The sequence below is a fragment of the Diadema antillarum genome, unplaced genomic scaffold (assembly GCF_040938485.1).
Source record: "Diadema antillarum isolate AM-2024a unplaced genomic scaffold, OU_Dant_1.0 scf00000020, whole genome shotgun sequence".
In the NCBI taxonomy this organism is placed as follows: domain Eukaryota; kingdom Metazoa; phylum Echinodermata; class Echinoidea; order Diadematoida; family Diadematidae; genus Diadema; species Diadema antillarum.
In genome coordinates this window covers 6160073-6175563 of record NW_027270909.1, presented here as the reverse complement: position 1 = coordinate 6175563, position 15491 = coordinate 6160073, and positions in this window count along the sequence as shown.

The following is a 15491-nucleotide window of genomic DNA, read 5'->3' as shown; positions in this document are numbered from 1 at the left end:
ATATTTCCTTGCGCTAGGGTAATAACGCATTTACGTTAGCGTCCGCGTCAGTTCGCGAAAACAACATCTCGCGAAAATGTCTATGACCTCCTCATTCACGAAAACATCTTTACGCTAAAATAACAGAATATACAGTATTAGCTTAATAGAGTGGTAACTATGTACACACAACTCTGTTGGCGTAGGCGACGTGTCACCCGTTCAGTGGTCTAAAAGAATCCTTATGACTGCATGCGGCTATTTTCTGACTCGGGTAATTGATATGTTCTTTTTGTTTTGTATCGGAATTTCTGCTTCGATGTGTTTCTTTTTTTTTTTTTGCACAAACATGTGCTCGTTTTAATACACTCTGTGAATGATTCATTTTGATTGTATTGTTAAATAGAGTGTTGACTTGTACTGAGGAAAATTACATATTGATTGAGAGAGAACAGTTATTGCATGCTTGTTTCACATAATACACACGTGTGCGTGGACTATTACCATTACAAGAAAAGCAACTACAATTCAATCCCCCTTGTGATCAGGCCTAGACCAGCGTTTACGTTATTTCTTTCATATTGATGCTGCCATGGACGTGCAAACGCGATCCTAAAGTGCTCATAGAAATGAAAATAAATCCATCCTTGTCGCCATTTAAGTTATACGACCTTGTATTGCTGGAAATTTGTGAAAAGGGATTTGCGATATAATCCCAGCTCTTTTCAGCTAACAAAAACAAGGATTGGGAACTTCGCGATGCAGAGTCAATTTCGCGCCCATCCTGCACCAGAGTGTAATCTATCATGCCAAACGTGAATGCATTAGATTATCTTTATTGAAGTGAAAACTAGAGTGATTGATGACATATCAAGTCGTGGCGGAATTCACTTGCTTCTGAGAGACACTTTCCTGCTTGTCATATCATGCTTAAAAAATCCTTTTGATGCCACTGTAATAAGCTTCTCTTCTGTGTGTGTGTTTGCGTGTATGTTTGGTTTGCGCGTGTACTCTCTAAAAAAAAAATCGAGTGAAAATATTCACTCTTAAAAGAGTGAATACAAAAAAGAGTGATTTTAGAGTGAAATTGGAGTGAATTTTGAGTGAAAATGTTGGTTTTCACTCGTTTTGGAGTGACCTCAGGGATCACTCCAAAATCTTCGAGTGATCCTTGAGGTCACTCCAAAATGAGTGAAAATGAACATTTTCAATCATAATTCACTCCAATTTCATTCTAAATTCACTCCTTTTTGTATTCACTCTTTTAAGAGTGAATATTTTCACTCGATTTTTTTTAGAGAGTATGTGCGTATCCAGACAGGACGATGCGTGTTTCAAGTATAATAGAAAGAAGGCATAAATGAAAATATTATCATTGTTGTTTATACAAGTCATTTATTCATTTATTCAAAGTTTCCACAAATTACATTAGTAACGTGTGTCTAGCGATCAAGCAGTAGTGCTTCTAACATTATTGCACTGAAAATACCATGAATACAACATGAACTTATTATCAAGACAATTAGTAAAGTTACATAAACTTTAAGATCAACCTGTGAAATATCTCATGCCGAAATTTGGAATAAAGATATGATATAATGACAGATATCTGATTTCGGATGTTGGTAATGATAATTTCCCATCCGTTTTCATTTTCAATTTTCTTTGTTGTTGTTGTTGTTTTAAAACTGTTTGGCTGTAATGTTGATAGCGCACAAAACACTGCATTAATGTATGATACCTTCTGCAGTTGTGATCAATATGCCCTTGTTTTTTAGTATCTCAGGTGCAGTGATGTGGTATACTTCATAATAATCATAATGTTTTAAGTGATCTCTGTTTTTCTTCGTAGTCAAAGAAAAGTAAAGAGAAAATAAAAAACGAACAGAAAGAGAAAGAAAGAATATGTTTATGTGTGTGTGTGTATATGTGTGTATGTGTGTGTGATGAAAACTGATATGAAAGAAATACAAGCAGCTACTTCTTGTTATATTTTTTTTTCCGATTTCTATCATCGCTGATATAGCGAGAGGTTGATTTTGTTACAACACGCATTTCCCATAATAGACACCTGCCCGAGAATACTCGGGACTCGTCCTCAACGGGTTAAACCATATCTACCCTGTCTCCATTTTGTGCTCTTGGTGATGTATTGAACGTCTTTAATATCATTTCATCTGTAAATCTCCATTTCCCGTTAAAAATTATTCAAACTCAACCTTGCCCCACTCGTATCGTACCGCATCATCTATATTGATGTATAGGAATGCGATTCTATAGAGCTGACTGAATGCAGAGCCATGTACTCTATGCTGGACCTGAACGAGACAGAACTATCCTTCGAAGTGCCGTGTGAAAACGGAGTTCTTCGATGCAACACGAACGAGAATGACCCTAACACCTGCCTGGATATGGAGATGAGACTGCTCTGCAATTACACAAGTAAGAAATCTTGAATTTGTCTGTTAATGCAGGGCTCGACACTAACTTTATTTTTTAGGATAAGGGTTAAGGTCAGGGGAAGGGTTAGGGGTAATTGTCCATTGGGTAATTGCCCTATATAGACCCCGAATAAATAAACCTTTCCATTTTTATTTCTATACAGTTTTATCAATCATGTTTTGTGTGGTAAGAGTAGGCAGCCACGAGTGTTGGAATATCTATTTCATTTCTTTGCAATCAACTTAAGAGTTTACCATGCCCTTTTGTGTGTTTTGCGTGTTTGTTTGGGTGTTGTTTTGTTAGTGGGAAGGACAGATTTAAGGTCAGCTTTCTGATGACGGAATATAAAAGAATAGTAATATCACTTACAATGACATAATGATACTATGATATAAGCCGTTTAAACAAAGAAATCATTCCTCCCATCTTTTTGCTGACGTGAGTTTATTTGGCCTTATAATACACGAGCTCGTTTACACGAGGAATCATATCATTATGATATCCACACGATCACGGAATCAAGAGCAAAGATGATGGATCCTATCGCTCCAAAACTTGTGCCTCACCACACTGACATGTGATACCCCCATTCCACAGAATTTTTTTCTCGTCGGTCACTCATTGGAAGTAAAGTTCATCGCTTCCTGTCTCACACCAAAGTGTATCGGATCACAGTCCGATGAATCCCACTTGTGTTAGTTTACTATCAGGTTAGTGTCAGACATGTCGGGCAGTGATCCGATTAGGCAAGACCGTCCGATGAGGATGACGCGCGACATGTCTGACACTCACTTGGTAGTCGACCAAGTTGGATTCATCAGACTGATCCGATACACTTCAGGGGTGGCCAGAAGCAACAAACTTTGCTTCCGATGAGTGACCGATGAGAAAAATGAATCTCCGTGGAATGGGGGTATACAGTTTTCAAAGCATCTTGGTAATCCTATATATCATGCCTCAGCAGGAACGTCTGCTCAGACTACGCTGCTACCTGAGCCGGCCCATCACTGGTCCCTCAGTGAGCTCGACTGGGATTCCGGCGGCCAGTGGGGCACGTGGGATTGCAGAGATCACTCTGGAGCAGCATCAGTGAAGGAGGTCCATCCACTGACTGGCGACCTGGTGGGCACAGTGCGAGGGTGAGAAACAACTACAATTTGTAGCTTGAGTGTCGGAGACTGAATCTTGTTTAACCATCCGCCAGATGTTTTTTTTAATGGTTTTGATCCCTTTTCGCCCAAATTTCCTATGTACGCATTTCCTTAAAGGGGGGGGGGGGGGAACTAGTCCAAATATTAGTTAGTCTGATCAGAAAAAGTAAAATATAAGTAGTTCAATGGTAAAATTTTGATCGAAATCGGCTGAAAAATATGGAAGTTGTGACATTTTGAAGATTCGCTAATTTCCTCATTTTCCCTCCGATTTCAGTCAAATTTTACAGCTGAACTCGTAAGATATTACCCTTTTTTATCAGACTAACTTATATTTTGAACGGATTTCCACTTTAAATGGTGAATGGATAAAAAAGAAATCGATGGGCTCACCATAATTTCCGAGGGTTCTGAACTCGAATCATTTTGATGCTACTCCTGCATCCTTGAGGTTTTTTTTTTTTGAGATAGTTGCCAAATGGCCACTAAATATTTTATCTTCTATCCTGTATCACTCTCCAAAACTGTCATCTTCAATATCTCACAACCCTCAAGGATGCAAGAGTTGCGTCAACCAGATTCAGATTCAATACCTTCAAAGTAGGGCAAAGACCATTAAAAAAATGGACGACGGTAAAGCAAGCTTAGGCCGAAAGTCTTCACAGACATATCACAATAATGTTCTATCATTATCGAGTCTTAAGTGTGCTCGTCGGCTGAAACAGAGGTCCAGAGAGAGGGAGAAAAGGAAGGGAAGAAGAAAGAAAAAGAGGAGAGCAGAAAGGAATATGAGTGGAGAGGAGAGACAGGAATAAAAGAAGTACATTGTAGAAAAAAAACTATAGGAAAAAGATTGCTTTCAATTTTATAGGTTTGCTAGGAAAACGCATTGGCATTGTCCTTTGCGTGTGCGCTGTAGCTTATAGTTTGTGTGTGTGTGTGTGCGTGTGAAGCAAATGCCTGCATAATCTATTCTGCGGGTTTTTTTTCTCGATACATGTATTATTCTCTAATCAGCTACTCATTGTCTTTATCGCTGTAACGTCATAACGTGGTCGACTTGAACCACATGATGTTTCTGTACATTTGCTTCCACAGTCTTTAGATTTCTAAACTGATTCGGGTCCCCATTGCATTAGCTTTCCTTTAATCATTTATGCTTCGATTCACTTCATTCATAATCATATTTTCTTTTGATGGAATACTTAAACCGACATATCGCTCTGCCATTGCATCGGGGGAAAATAACAATATCTAAATTGAGAGCGCTTGCTATAAATCATAGTTTTTTAATTCGTATGCTTTCGTAGTCTTACATTTCCTCATGTCTATTTTCTTAAGTGCTCGAACCAGTTTAAATCGCTCTTCCAATACATCAAAACATGACAATACGTGCCAATATTGCGCACCATACCGCCATGATGCCTGCAAATCAAGCCTTTTCTTTTCTGACGCGTGTTTACTCCCTGCAGTGTTACATGTTGCTGCTATTGGTAATATTCTGTAACGTCAGAAAGTCTCTCATTGCAATTAATCAACAGACATGACGCAAGAAGAGAAAAGTTATCAGGACGCTGAATGCGTGCTCCCGTGGTTTTGTTAACGATGAAACTTATTTTCATATTGAGCAGCGTTTTAAATTAGCTTGCTTTGTGTGCAATTTGTCGCATGTTGTTAAAAACTGTTGCATGTTCATGTGTTACGCTTTTGTAGAATACTTCCAGTGACATGCAAAGCAAACTCGACACGTTCTTTGAAACACACGGAGGACACCATTGTGTTCGAAGCTATTATCTGACAAGTGCCTTCAGTCCAGAAATGGGTTTAATGAGATCACACTGTAAATTTCCATTTTGCATTGAGCTTGCTCAACCTTGGGTCTAGCCGTTCCAAGGAAGCAATTAGTTATACAAGCAGTTTAAACCTTGAGCAGCACGAGACACGAGTTAATAGCTCTGTGTCGCATTTGACATCTACTCGTCTTATTAACACTGCACATCAATGAATTATCCATAAGACTGATGATAAATTTGATAAAATCGTTTCGAAGTCTTTATTCTTTCAACAAAATAACAAATGGTTGGTTCTTTTGTATTCCCCTTATTTGTGGGTTGCTTTGAAAACTTGCTGTTGGATTGGTTCATGGGGAAGCTTTGCGAAGCATGGAATAAGTCACTTGTAAAACATTTGAAAACTCTAGATATTGGTGGAAAAGGTGAAATAATAAAAGCAAAGCGATAAAGCAATACAAAATACTTCTTCCGATGCAATCATAAGTTCTGTGGAAACGTTTCGAATATCAATCAGAGGACATGAAAACTTAAAGTTTTATAACAGTGCAAATTCAGATAAATATGGCAAGGACAGTCAGAAAAATATGCATATCATGTATTTTGATCTTATCGTAACGTGGCTTCATTTGGCTTCATTTTCAACGACTCACATGTCAAATTCATAATATTATTTCTTGTACATTCTGTTGAAAAAAAGGGAAAATAAAGTTTGAAAGTTTAAAGTTTGAAAGATGCAGGCCTATGGGACACGCTTCCGTTAAAACCGAGCAAATCTCCTCTTGACAAGCATTCGGATTAAGTTTGCTTTCTTGTTCATGTTTTCTATTCAAGTGCTTTTATGGAGGGAGCTACGGTAAAAAAAAAGAACACACACACACACACACACACACACACCCACTTTGTCCATTGTTTAAGCATTCAGTCATGATTAAAAGAAAACGAATTATATCAAAAGAAAATGGATAGTTAATCTGGAGGAATGAGAATAGTTTAAGGTTATACATAATCAGGATTAGGAAAGAGCGTAAAGTATATTCATGAATAAGACAATCACACACACACACACACACACACACACACACACACACTCACACACACACACATACATGTTGTGACGGAGGAAGAAGGGCTACTGGCAGACGTTGAAGTAATTTACTTTGCCTTTTATTGCTCCCTGTTACAGGTCTTTTTCAAGGGCTTATTTACGCCGGTAGGGATTGTAACTGCTGTGTGTGGTGTCTATATTTTATGTATATGAAAATAAAATATTTATACCTATATATACTATAGTACAATGAGAGAAACGGAAAGAGATAGAGAGAGAGAAAGAGAAACAGAGCAGTAGTGTCCCTCATGAAATTTTAATTTGATGAACATTTATTTAACATTTTATGGACAGAAAAAGTCGCTCTTAAAAGGATCGATCGGGTACACATTGCCAGGCTCAAACACCACAAGCAAAGAAGCAAACTTTTTTTCGCACTGCCCTTTCGTCTGACTGCATTCGTCATTTGTATTCAAAATACAATAATGTCGACCCCAAAATCCCTCGCTCACTTTTAAGATTCTGTTTTTATTTCTGACGCAACTGCCATACCAGACAGGCACATTTAATTCATCTCGGCCGGCACTTTTTTTTTATTAGGGAAATAAATTTAACATTATTTTCAAGGAAATAAAGGACTAATCCTGTGTAATATCATATAAATCTCCATAGCAACGCGAGCCGATGAAAAGGTAAAGTATAATTTTTTTCATTGGTTCATGAAATTTTTAACGTTTTAATTTTTTTTTTTTTGCAGTTGCTGTTTTCTCAGTCTTCAATCGAATTGCCCCATTGTGAATTATGTTTTGAACAGGAGAAATAAATTCAAGATTATTTTCCAGGAAAACTAGAACAAATCCTGCGCAATATCATACAAATCCGCATAGCAACGCGAGTCGATGAAAAGGGAAAGTATCATTTTTTGATTGGCTCATGAAAATTTTAACGTTTTAGTTTTTTGCAGTTGCTGTTTTCTCAGTCTTCAATCGAATTGCCTCACAGGAATTATTATTTGTGTACGTGCGTCGCCATGGTATTGAATGCGTACATAGGTAAGTGCCCCATCGGATAAAAAAATTGAAAAAAATTATATTTAAAAATTTGAAGCAAACAGAGACTTTGCGAGGGCCAACGGAGTCAAATATAATGGTAGAAAGCCCTTACAGATTATATAGGAATCATTACGCGCAAGAAATGTAAAACTCTTGTTATGGTAAGCTGTTACACCACGTCATTATAGCATAATAATGCAGAGATCGTCGATCAAATATTACTTGTCAATCATCATGTATACTTTGGCAACAAAGATAATAAAGAAAACAGAAGTAAAGAATTAAGGGGTATGATAAGAAGAGACTTGCAAACTAGTTTGGACAATGTTGGAGGGCAGAAGACAAAATCACAAAAGAGCCGAATTACGTGACAAATATTTTCTCTTGTTTTAAATGAGCTTCAGTAATAGCTAACTTTCTAGTATTCTTATAATCAGCCAGTAATTGAGTCTAACATATCGATCGACTGTTAGTAACCTATGAATAAATAAAGAGAACTGAAAAGCTGAAAATGAGAACTTTGCTGTTGGTAGTAACGTGTCTTCTACATCAGTGGAGAGCGATGCGTGCATGGGGGGCCTTTATAATTAATATATCCATCAAGCGCGAGAAGAGTGTAAAGGTAGTGTTCTCACATTTATATGTTTATGAATGATTAAGGGTTGTCTAACCAGCTAAAAGATAGACTTCTGGTATTGCTCAGCAATGGATGAAGCATTCAAAGGTTGGTTTTTTTTTTTTTGGGGGGGGGGGCAGGGAGCTCCAAAGTGGATTTGGTCAATTTCTGTATATTTTTCTCACCCCGTTTTAATTTTTTTTTCAGGCGTCCACAGAGAAAGAGAGAGAGAGAAAGAAAATTCCCGTTTGAGGAGAAATCATTGGGTTAAAAGTAAAAAAAAAAAGTTCTTTTCTTTTCGTTGGCAATATCTCTTGAGGTCCCTGTCCCTCGGAAAGGACATAAGATGGAGGCCCTGTGTGTGAGAGAGTCACAACTCGTGCACGAAAAGGTTCTCCTTTATTCATTCACCACAAAGAGCAGGGTGTTTAACCCGGTGAAGTGATAGCCCACACACCCAACAAGATTCCATGGAGGACCAACTGTTAGAGCGGGGCTGAATATATGGGCTATCCAGCCATAGTCTGAGATGGAAAATGAAACAAACAAACAAGCAAACAATAATCTGTCGGGCCGGATTTCGACGGTTTAAAAGTGCATCTTAATATGATATACCGGATGTTGAGATAACACGCATGCGGTCCCTCCGACTCCGGATTGGGACAGTTTTCTTGAAACACAAGATGTTTTGTCATATCTAAAAGCGATATCAAAAAAAAAAAATCCAATATCGTATAAAGAATATTTGAAGTCCTTTTAGAAACACGTCCATATCAACCTGAGCATATACCAGCTGAAATAGTGCAACTAACATCCCTTTTTTCCATTTTTGTTCTTTCTCTTTTTATAATCAGATTTCTGTGTTTTGCTGCAGTAAGGAAAAAAAAGATTAGACTTGCGATGTATTATCTAAGAGAAGAAAAGATATTAAGAAATCTGCACAGCACAAAGTATTACGAACACTAGAGTATATGAAACATAGGTCATGAAGACCCAATTGTTGGATGTATGATAATAATCTCTCTCTCTCTCTCTCTCTCTCTCTCTCTCTCTCTATATATATATATATATATATAATATATATATATACATATATATTATATATATATATATATATAATATATATATATACATATATATTATATATATATTATATATGATTATCTATATATATATATATATATATATATATATATATATATATGCATATGTGTGTGCGTGTGCGTGTGTGTGTATGTGTAAGGGTGCGTGTGTGAGTACAAATATTATAGATAAACATGCATGTTAACATAATCATATTACACTTGATCATGATCTTACATAAATACCGACATACATACATATAGAAAGATAGATAGATAGATAGATAGATATGGATAGATAGATAGATAGACAGATACATACATAGATAGATAGATAGATAGATAGATAGATAGATAGATATGGATAGATAGATAGATAGACAGATAGATAGATAGATAGATAGATAGATAGACAGATAGATAGATAGATAGATAGATACATATGGATAGATAGATAGATAGATAGATAGATAGATAGATATGGATAGATAGATAGATAGACAGATAGATAGATAGATAGATAGATATGGATAGATAGATAGATAGATAGATAGATATGGATAGAAAGATAGACAGATAGATTGATAGATAGATAAATAGATAGACAGATACATAGATAGATAGATAGATAGATAGATAGATAGATAGATATGGATAGATAGATAGATAGACAGATAGATAGATAGATAGATAGATAGATAGACAGATAGATAGATAGATAGATAGATAGATAGATACATACATACATATGGATAGATAGATAGATAGATAGATAGATAGATAGATAGATATGAATAGATAGATAGATAGACAGATAGATAGATAGATAGATAGATAGATATGGATAGATAGATAGATAGATAGATAGATAGATAGATATGGATAGATAGATAGATAGACAGATAGATTGATAGATAGATAGATAGATAGATAGATAGATAGATAGATAGATAGATAGATATGGATAGATAGATAGATAGACAGATAGATAGATAGATAGATAGATAGATAGATAGATAGATAGATAGAGAGAGAGAGAGAGAGAGAGAGAGAGGGGGAGGGAGGGAAAGAGAATAGAACTGGAACGGACGCGGTACGTGGTAAACATTTCAGTAAGAACCTGCAGTGGTAGCAGATATAGACACGGAGAGCTAAAAATTGTCTGGGGTAGGCACAGCGAATGTCGAGAAGCGATCATTGTTTGCACGCTGTCAACAGTGGCGCACTCGCATCGAAAAACCATTCTTTCTCATCATGTTCCAATATGTGCAAACCAGAATGACGTCCAGTGACATGTCTGCTTTCACTAGCCCCCCCCCCCCCCCCCTCCCTTTTGTGTGTACTACCTTCTATAATTTACAGGGCTTTTTTTTCAATACTGCAGAAATTTCATCCTTGGCAGACTCTATAGCCAGTATACTGTATTTCAATGTCAACCACTATAACATGGGAAAAGGGTGAACCACGTATATTCTCGGTCTGAAATTTCTTAATAATCCTGTCATTGTTTACTTGGTCAAATTTTCACCGTGGTCTCCAACCACGATAACGGTAAAATTGGTTTAGGTATGCTCATCGAAGATATGTAATTACGCTGATAGTCTTTTCCCTTCAACCTCATTCTTAGTTTGCATCAGGAACAAAACTACCCCGTCCCCTCATTTCGACGCACTTCCATTTTTAACCAATGATATTGAAGGAAGAAATTACATCCTGAATTCAGTGTGCACTGTACTTTTATATGCATTTCAGTGTTTCACATTTTGTTTCATTTTCAAACAATATTCATGTATGTTACAAACGATGAAATAACAGTATTTTCGATGAAATATAATGTCATATAGAAATACATCACAATTATTTCATAGAAGATTGGAAATGAAAAATAGAGGAGCTGCTAAAAGCGGACGTGTATGATGCAGCCTCCTCAACAACATTCCATAAAAAGATTAAGTACAAAAAGCTAACGAAGCAGTTCAAAAATACACTTTTTATCATATACGACTGATAACATGCATGCCCCCACACATACCCACATAATACACAATAATGTCAAAAAAGAGAAAAAAAGAAACTTGCAAGTGTGGGTTCACCTAGCAACTGCCTAGAGAAGAACAGAAGAGTACACAGGTGTAGTCAGCTGCCTCAAGTTTTCCGTTACATTTTGAATGTTGACTGCTTTAAAGCTGCCCTCAAGACTCAATTGTTAATAGCTGCTATCCAGTAGAATTGTACATTATATAATTTCTTATTTTTCTTTTGTTATTGTTCCCTTTACTTTCATGTAAGTCTACATGTGTGTGTAATGATTTTTGTATTTCATAATTCACTTTTTCTCACTGCGCCTTGAGCACATTAGTCAAGTGGTGCGCTATAAGTATACCCTGTATTATTATTATCATTAATAATAAAGAGGTATAACATTATAGACTGGGTGAAAGGCGGTCAGCTCATGCGCGATGTAGGGCGAAACACACTCAATTTCTAGTTAGAGAGACTGTAACTGAAGGGTTACACTTACGTTTATTAAGGAGGAATTTCTTTCAGTTTGTACAAAGTTATCTAAGACTAGGAGAGTCTGATATGTTTCCCATTTATGTATACGTCAATTCATTTAAGGATACAGCGCACCACTTAAAACCAGTAAACAGGTCTTCAGTTCCCTCGGGCGTATCGTTAAGGTTGCCAGTCAGGCTCGTCTCAAGTGTACAGGGAGGAGCTCCGCTACTAATGATAACAAAAATAGAAAATTTACATAGCGCTTAAGACAAATATGTTTCGAAGCGCTTTACAACTGTCAAAAGAAGACAAACATGTTTAATCAAGTACGAGTACAGACAATCCACAATACATAATCATCAGTTCTGTTCATGAAATAAATTAGTTTTTAGTTTCTTTTCGACAATGTCAAACTACGGAGGTGGAGAACTGAAATGAGCTCTAATGGGGATCGTCTGTCTCTTAAACATTTCAGGGGTGATCTGGGCAAGGTGAGAGGGCCATATCGCGTTCACCGGATGTGTGCCCTGAAGGCCACACCAAATGGCGACACCAGCGTGGACATGCAACCCCACCTTCGGAGCTGTCTCACGGATGCCGCCTGCAGCTGCGCTGGGGGCTTCACCGTTTCGTTCTGGTTGCGGGTTAAGGGCGCGGCGCCTTCCACCTCCAGCGACCTTTTCTACGTCTTTCTCTCCCCGATTCTTCAAGTGACATTAAGGGGCGGGAAGCTTGTCTGGCAGAGAGACGCGACGACCACGTCTGCCGTGTTGACATCGACCGTGAATGCCGAATGGACGCACTACGACGTGACATCTAGGAACCAGGGGCAGGAACTGCTGATCTTTATGAATGGCCTCCGGGTGAAGACGAATTCGACTGCACCGACCCCAATGCCGCTTACCGTCGAGAGTTTCCGAGATACCAATACTTCCTTCAAGATCTTGTCTACGGATACTGAAAGCGATGCGGCTGAAACGATCGCAATGAGTGACCTGAAAATACACTACACAGCTCTTGATGAAGACACAATCAAGAGTAGTTATGACAGTGAGTTATTGGTATTTAATGAGCTTCTACTTTTATCGAGGGAAATTTTCAATTAAAACATGTAGTATCTTCTATATAGAACAAGTCTCAATAATATGCGGTTTTCGTTGGGTTATACCATAACCATTTTGAGGGTTTTATTTCGTCTGTAAGGAAAGTGCAAGACGTGTCCTTTTTTTTTTCAAATTTAGTTTGATCTCCATATTTTGACAGTTCAATATGTAAACTATAATCACACTTGAGTTCTTAAGGCCCGTATGAAAGAAAAGGTTGAAGTTGAACTTGTATTACCATAAAGCAAGCGCGAGACCCGTGTCTGTTGTTTATTTTCCATATCCACATAATACAAAATTGTCAGTTGAACAAGTGGGTGACAATAAAGTATATACAAGTTCCGGGACATTATTTATTAGTCTCGGAGTAATAGATGTTTATGATGTGCATAAACTTGCAGTATCAACTTTTGTGTATGATTTACACAAGGGATATTTACCACATTCTTTGGAGGGTGGTTTTGGTTGAGATAGGGATTCAGCTTGTATTTTTGTACAAGATAATTAGAAATCACTTTGTAAAGTTTAAAGAGCGTATAATTCTAAGTGGAAATTAAAGTCTATTTGATGATACGATTTAGCAACATCTTCTTCTGTTAGAGTATGTAAATATAAACGGGAACCTAGCAACGGTAGGCACGTGGTAGGGTAATTCATGTACATCGAATATTGGCAGGGCCCTCTGATGGATCGGTATTAACAGTAAAGAGGCTACTTACCATAAAGTATACCATTATAATACTAATGATGATCATTATAGTGTTAATAATAATAATGGTAATGATGATAGTAACAACAATAACTAACAAACATAAAATTGCCATAACTATTATCATTGTCATTGTCATCATAATGATTATTATTGATATTACGTATCCTTGCCTGACCTTTAATTGATAGGTGTGCCGTACACGCTGTTGCGTGCAGGAGGGACGTCCTATCGGTTTGCCTCCAATGGTGAGGACGTGAGCAATGGTAAGGAGGAGAGACACGTTCACCTCACCTGTCTCTTCGTTGCCCCTCAACCCGAAGGAAGTGACGACGTCCGCTTCTTGTACAGTTTCGACAACGAGCGGTTCCATCCGGTGTCCGAAGAGGAATTTTACATCTGGACCCACGTGAGCCGAAGCAACGTTGTACGAGTCACGGGTCAGTGTACGGAATTATAACGTGTGTGTGTGTGTGTGTGTGTGTGTGTGTGTGTGTGTGTGTGCGTGTATATATGTGTGTGTTTTTTCTTTTCTTTTCGAGTGTACCAGCGCACCTGTCTTCAAACGTCACTCAATCGCTACAGTAAAAGGAATGTACATATATAATATTAATATGATGGTAATTTTTTGATTATTACAACTAGTTCTGTCAACATGTCAGCTGAAAGCTTTGGGATCTATAATTTCGGTACTTCTCTTTTTTTTTCTCTCGAAAGTTTCCAAAAATAAACACCTCTCATTTCACAGGCCTTTACAAGATCGCACTTAAGAACCAGCTGCAACAAAACTATTTTGCTGTGTACGAGGTTAACGTAAACAACCGATTTAAGAGTGATGATAAATACGACAACCACAACATACAGCAATTTGTCTCTTCTATACTCGGAAATATCCTCAATTTAAACAGTTGTTTGCTGTCGCTGTTTTTCCAAACCCGGCCCGTGGTCCCTCCCCCCCCCCCCCCCACCTCCTCCCTTCTCAAGTCTGTTAGACCCGAGGCAATTTCAAGGGAGGGGACCTGGAATAAAACATAAGCTGCCAGTCCTGTTATTTTTGCGGTCCACATTTTTCCCTATGTTGAGTTCTGTCGGCATGCTGGCCGTGAAACGTCACTTGATTTGCGATAATGGCAGCGATAAAACTTAGATTACATAATAACGATAATAATGATAATAATAATGCTATTACTATTATTATTACTACTACTACTGATAATGATAATGATAATAAGGTCTTCTCAGGCAAAACCCTTCGGTGTTGCCACTGCTCTACCAGAGGGCCCACCATTATAATTATTATCACCCAATGTTGCCATTTACCCATTTTATACATCTGGGTCGAGAGGGACATGATGGGCAAAAACTTTATGTCCAAGGACGTCTTTAAACACTCTGGGCGGAAAGCGAACTCGGGCCCTCCAATTGGGAGTCGGGAGTCTTATCCACTATGCCACAGCGCTCCAAGAAAGAAAAAAAACAATAATCATACAAAGAAATACAGGCCTATGAACGAAATATTTCTCATCACATTATGTCTCTTTGCACCCTTTTTCTGTGTTTCTGACAACAGCATGGATGAAGATATACGGATGGCGATATCAGAATCGCCCTGATAATGACTTGCCACAGCATTACACCTGTGAACTTGCCTCGGCTCGCCCACTCAGTGTTTACGCCCTTGAATCAATCGACGTACCTTTGACGTATGCCATCAACTGTAAGTATAATCAAACCAAGAAACATTTTAATGATGAAGACAAGTCTATCTCTAATTCTTTGTGCGTTCATTAATACCATGATTGCCCTGACGGCAGGATACGCATAACCATCCAGGTGTTTTTTGTTTTGTTTTGCTTCATTTTTTACCTTACTGACAGTTTTGTAATGACCACCCTACTACACACCGTCATGTAACTACCTTTATCATTAATATTCTTTTGATTTTGATTTTTTATTGTTATTGGTACCTAAATTACCGTTGTACATGTAGGCCTACGCACGTTATGGCGTACATCGTCAT